At 28.1% G+C, this 6,808-nt stretch overlaps 1 protein-coding gene across 1 annotated transcript in view; it reads left to right on the top strand.

Moving 5' to 3' along the window:
- LOC117169596 (zwei Ig domain protein zig-8) overlaps positions 1-6,808 on the top strand; it is a 672,873-nt gene that overhangs the window by 402,544 nt on the left and 263,521 nt on the right. The gene's annotated exons all lie outside the window — the stretch shown is intronic.

Here is a 6,808-nt window from a genome sequence, read left to right as displayed (position 1 = left end):
CAGCCTTGGAGGAGATTATGTTGAGAAATAAAAAAAAAAAATTCTTAAAAACGTTGTTTTTCTTGGTCAGGCCGGAAACTTATCAATCCACCCTCGTAGGTCGATATTTTACTTCAGATGTCTTGGTCCCTGTTTTTTAGGAATACTTAATCTAGAAATAAATTAACAAAAATTTAAAAAAACTTTTTAACGGTATTTTGAAAATCTTCCTAACTTAATTTTTTGCAGAGTTAGTCACTTTTTGAGATAAGCCTGTTTTTAATCTGATTTTCGTAAGTGAGCGCACAGTTTTAACTGGTAGTGTATAGGAAATAAATGGACCAAAGAAGTAACAAAATAATAACACACATTTTTTGGAAATCATAGTTTCAATTTTTGAAATTTTATTCGACTCTTGCAAGAATTTTTTAATCCACAATACATTACTCACATTAATGTGAATTTTAAATTACATAGTCATTCAAAAATATCAATTTCGCAATTTCAATATTTAGGAACAAAGTTAGTCTTCATAGTGAAATTAATAAAGAGTCAGGACTGAGTTTTGCTTTATTGTCCTCTTATCGTAACCAAATAGTTCAGTTTCCCACCCATACCGTGGTTTTTAAATCTTAGTGTGACATATTTTTTTCCGATGCCCCCATTGACGATATCACATGACTTCGAACCACCGCCTTGATCTTTCACAACAATCTGGGTAATTCGTGGAATATATGCGGCATCCTTTGCATCTTTTATCTTTAACTGTTTCACGATCTCATCCTTCGGGTGCTCGAGTACAATAGTCACGTATTTATATTTGCGATCAACATGACGCTCTTCTTTTATAGGCTTATCCTTTATTACAATTACGTCACCTTTCTTTTTATTTCCAAAATGGTAATCCTTTTTACTACGACTGACAGTGAGTCCTTGTATGCAAATTACCAGTCCCATGGCCAAGGCCAAAGTGAACAAAAAATTGTTCATTGCCATTATCTACGTATTCTTGAAGCGAGTCACTCTTATTTTACGTAAACTGAAGAAATTTTTTAGCGTAATTACTTCACCTCTGGTCGAAATTGAGTAAGAGACTGTAATGCGTGGCCAAATTTGAGCTCCTTTTATACAACTTTAAAAAAATGCAAAGTCACTCTTTGAATATAGCGCAGCCGAAGGATGCGATTTCCGCAATTGGTAGGTAATCCCCACTTTGGGGCGAAATCAAGGTTCAAAATCGCTTGTAGAATATTATCATTTTCTCAGTACCACCGATTTTCGCTTTTTGTTTAACAAACTTCACACTGATAAAAACAGCTAGGTAGATTGAGCCATCCGAATCTAGGTTACAAAATTAGGAGTATATTTACAATATAATACGAAATTGAGCCATACTCGATGGATGGCTGATTCACTCAAATAGGTTTGTTTTCTTTAGTTTTTTTGTCAAACCAACCAAAAATGTAGTTGTACAACCTATTCATTTCTATCAGTCCATAATTAAATTTATAAATATAAGTGACACACTACAAGGAATGGGACTTTACCTTAGGGTTAGCAGGCGAATTTTTCAGTAGAAGAGGCGGTTCAAGTCAGGCACTCAGAGAATGGGGGATCATCTTCGTACTGGATTTCTTGTGTCGTCCGCACGACTCGAAATAGGGGATTCACGCTTCACCTTGCAGCTTAATAAAAATTTTAATTTTGCAGCTACAAATTTAATTATTTTTTAATATGAAAAACTGATTTAAAACTATTGATACACGGAGAATACTCCTTTGTTAAATTTTATATAACTTATTTCGATAAACAGAGGACATTACGGAATTTTATTGAAATTTAATTTCGAATAATGTAAATATCAACTTATATAAGTATAATTCGTGATACAGTAATAAATTATGGAACTAGTGAATAAAGATTACCGAAAGGTTAGGTAAAATAAGACCAACCATTGTAGGTAGTACTCGTGTATATCGTTGATGCATATACACAATTTAAAAGAAATAATTACAATAAATTATTATATACAATATATAACATGCTTTCAACGATATCAAAAACGAAGTGTCTCGTCATTCCAAATCAATTAAACAAATTTATAGATCCTATTAAAACTTTATAAGCTATTTTTAATTAAATAAATAATGGTATTCATTTCCATATCCTATTGAAATTGAAATTCTTTGACAAAAAAAAATAAATTTTTAAAAATATTTAGCAATTTATGTATGTTAATTAAAAATCAAAAGATATAATCATATATTTAAAAATAAACAATTCAAAAGCAAAAAAGTAATTAACAGTTTTGAATTTTTATGTGCAAATAGGAATTGAGCGATTAATAATTGAAACATTTTTATTAATTTTGAAACGAAAAAATTTTGGTTTTCAATATTTTATACATTGGAAGAAGGATCATTTTTAATTTCTAACACTTTTATTGAGATTGAGGTAAGAATTTTTTATTTTTTCTTTGAATTGGGAAAATGCTTCTTTTTTTGTTTTTTATAGTTTTGATTGAGTTGGAAGGGATGAAACTTTGGCTTTCAAGTTCTTCAAAGTTGTAAGAAACCTATTTTTTTCTATTAACATTTTTATTGAGTGTACGATGGCTAATTTAGGATTTTAAACATTTAGATGAAAAGTGAAACTTTTTATTTTCAATTATGTGCTGAATTGGAAGAGCGATTAGTTTTAATTTAGAGCATTGACAATGATAGGTTTATATATTTTAAAGAAAAGTCTTAATTAATTAATTAATTTTAATTCAATAGTTCATATCACACGAAAGTGAACTTTATATAATTCTTTTAATAAAAATTAACATTTTTCCCCGTCATTTTAAAATATACTGGTATGGACATAATACAATCCTTACATCAACTATTACATACGAGAATTTTCACTTTTAGAGTTTAAATTTTACCAAATTGTTGAAAAAAATGATTATTCATATATATATATATATATAAACGTTCCTCAATTTAAAAATGTCAAATACAATGTTCAAAGCAATTTTTCGAATTTGAACACGATAACTTGAAGACGGCTGCAGATAATTTGATCAAGTTTGGAAGACCTATTTTCACCACTAACATCTTGAAACTGACAGAAGGATATAAAAAAATATTTGTTACATTCTTTTTGAAACATTATACTATTTTAAAAATCGTTTTTTATAGTAAAACCTTCTTTATTTACATAATTCAAAGTTGATTCCATTGGAATCGATCGACCTACAATATTAATACACGTTATTAAAAAGTAAGGAAGTTATTGTCATTTATATTAGTTGAGAAATCCGTTTTCATAATGAAAATGTTCTCATTTACTCAATTTAAAGTTATTACAAGAATGCAAAAGTCCCGTTGATTGGAGACTGAAAATTGAAAAGTAAGGCAGTTATAATCATTTATAATATTTGAAAAACCGCTTTTCTATCAAGGACTGAAAGGATTCCTTGATTCGAGGGAAATCTATTGACCTATAATATTAATATATCGTGTTGAAGAGTACGGGCGTTATGGACATTTATATGATTTGCAAAATCTGCTCCACATAGACAAACTTTTTCCATTATTATAATTGAAAGTTCATATAAGAATAGACGTTGCGATAGGCCTATTTTTTATTTCGATTTTCTCTATACGGAATCAAAAATATTTGCTCATTAATTATAATAAAGAAGGAAAGGACACATCAAATAAGCACTATCAATTTGTAAAGACAAGCAAAGTGGAAACTCCCAAAATTGAATGCACAACTAGCTTAACTTTACTGACACAAAAGAAGGTAATATTATGAAACTTATGAATAGGCTTGGTACGTTATAACCACCAAGGTAGCAGATTTGTCAAGTGTTTCCTCAAAATGTACAAACAAGTGAAGAGCAAGCGAACAAAACGTGATAAATGAACTTGAGCTTAAAATCCATTCATAAAAAATAAGTTAAAAATGAGAATTGATATATATGTAAAATTCCTGGTTTGCATACACAAGGTCATATTTTAAAATGAAATTTTAAGTTTTGTGAAATTATATACAAGAAGAGAAATTTTGCAACGTATTCCTAAATTTTAAGAAGTGTTTACATGTTTAAAAAGTTTTATCTATTAACATAATTAATCTTCATTCCAAAAAACATTTGTTTCCAAAATTTTATTTTATTTATGGATACACGTCAAACGTGAAATTTTTTTTTGATTCGATAACCGAATGTTGATCATTCAATTTTTAATATTTCAAACAACATGCTTAACACTTAACATTAGCAAAGTAAACTTGTGCTTTTTCACTACTTTGTTAATAGAATGCTTGAATATTACTATTTTCTTAGTTAGGTACCCAGTTACTATTTCAATCAGTAAAATTTTCACTAATTCAGATTATGTGAAAATTTATCCATACTATTATAATCTTTCAGATGTTTCTCTCTAATTTATTATTTGCTATAAGCAAAACGTTATCTCTGAATTACACAATAATCCTGCCACTGAAATACAGTGGATGAAATATTCAAAAGAAGTTAAAGGGTAATGTTCTAAAAGGACATCCTTTTTCAGGACAGTCAAAAAACGTTCCCAAAAGTCGAATTTTCAATTTAGAAAAAATGAAAACAAACTTTCAAGATACATTAGCGTTTATTTGAAGCATGAAAAGTTGAATTAGGAAAAAATATTATTAGCTTCCCAGTCTGAACTAAGTTTAAATATAGTTCAGAAAAAAATATAACCGGTGGTAAGCACATTCCTTTCACGCACCCTCTATAGGCACACTGGTGCGAATTGGTTTTTTGCAATGTCAATACTTAATATTTAACACATTAAAAATATAATAAACATCTGAAATATATATTACGCATAGTTCACATATATATTTAATGTAGTGGGGATAAGCCGCTGCAGCTGTGTCTGCGCATATGCCAACAAACTGAAAAATTTTCCTGTGCGATTTTCGCAACAGTGTGCCTTCTCCGGGGTGAAAATGTAAACTTAAAAAGTCAAATGGTGTGAAAAAATTGCACAATAATTGCACACTTTTTCAGAAAATACCTCTCTGATTATTTTTATTTGCATCTTTAAACATTCGTGGGGTATCAGAAAAACACATTCAATAAAAAAGTATATTAAAGAATCTTAACTAATGGGACTGTATTTGAAACCCTTCTCCCCCTGTAGTGATTAGTAAACAAATATATCCCAACCTCCTCCCCCTTTTTAACATAGGATCTTTTATAATCAGAATGAAACTTAATTAATTAAAACGTAAATTTCCAACAAAATAATTGAATTTTCAAGCTACGAAGATGGATTTAAAAAAAAGTGTAATAGTTGATATTTCAACCAAAAAGACGAATTTTCCGCAAATAAAGTTGTTTCAGTCGTAAAAGAAAATAAATTTTACGTACATTATTGAATTTTCAAGAAAAAATATAATTTTTATCTACAAAAATTGAATTTTCAACCAAAAAATATGCATTTTTCCCAAACAAATTAATTTCGAAGAAAAGAGTTGAAATTGTAACGAAAGAAATGAATTAACATTTAAAATATGAGACTTGAACAAAAAAATGATTTCTTAGCCAATTGTTTGAACAACAATTTTTAATCAAAATAGTTGCATTCTAAAGCAAGCAAGAATAATTTTTAACCAAACGGTTGCACTTTTATCAAAGAAAGATGCAATATGCCTAAACGCACGTTTAATGAGTGAAAGGCCAATAATCGGTTTTAAAATTTTGATTGTTACTATTGCGTTACGAAAGTGATACATTATAAACTAGATAAAAAAAATGTCTTCAAGTTCTGCGAAAATGAAGGGGGAAATTTTTATCGTTCAAGGCGCACTTTTGAGAATACTGTCCCAAATTAAAAATATTTTTCTTTCTTAGTAGTTAAAGGTATACTTTCGGAAAGCTCATCTAAGAATGAAAACATTTTTTGGTATTTATAATTTTTCTGCTAAAATTGTAAAAACTATAAACTATAAGTAAAAACTATAATTGTAAGCTCAGGCGAAATTATAATTTTAATACTTATTTAAAACTCATTCAACGGAAAGAATCTGGTAAATTCGGTGAAAGCCACGCTTTTTCATTTTGAACTGAAATTGAAGAATCCAATCTAATTTGAAATTGAATAATATAACCATTATATTACACTAAAGGGTAAATTAATATAATTAATTTTAAAGACTGTTAATGATTATAATTCCAATCATTCATTTGTTTAAATTTAGTAAATTAGTGATTTAATTAAAATTAAATTAATTGAGCTATGTAACATATATAGAAAAAGGCATGAAATCCAGCAAAAACATCTTCGATACCAAAATTCTACCAAATGCAACTACATGATTTTTTTATTTAAATGTATTTTTTAATCTCTTCAAATCTTTGAAATATTAGAAATCCTTTGAAATTCTTTGAAATTTATAAAATTATAGAAATCTTGGGATATTCTTAGTAATCCCACAAAGATCTAATAAAATCCCGTAAAACATATTTAAATCTAAACAATATCTTTCAAAATTCCTTACAAAATAAGAAGACCTTTTACGTCGTCTGAGTTCCCATTAAATCCTATAAAATTGTATGAAGCCCTTAACAATTCTTTGAAATCAATTAGGTTTTTGAAATTGCTATAAATATATTAAAATACAAAAAGAAATTTTTTAATTATTAAACAAAGAGATAAATTTTCAACTGAAATGATCACTCTTCGACCAAAAAGTTATTTTTTAACAAAGAAGTTCAATTTTAGACACAGTTGTTGAGTTTTTAGACAAAAAATTAATTTTCCACGGCAAATCTAATAGTTGAAATCTC

The sequence above is a fragment of the Belonocnema kinseyi genome, chromosome 3, assembly GCF_010883055.1.
Source record: "Belonocnema kinseyi isolate 2016_QV_RU_SX_M_011 chromosome 3, B_treatae_v1, whole genome shotgun sequence".
Lineage (NCBI taxonomy): Eukaryota > Metazoa > Arthropoda > Insecta > Hymenoptera > Cynipidae > Belonocnema > Belonocnema kinseyi.
Note: the sequence above shows the minus strand (reverse complement) of the source record. Positions and strands in the feature narration are given on the sequence as shown.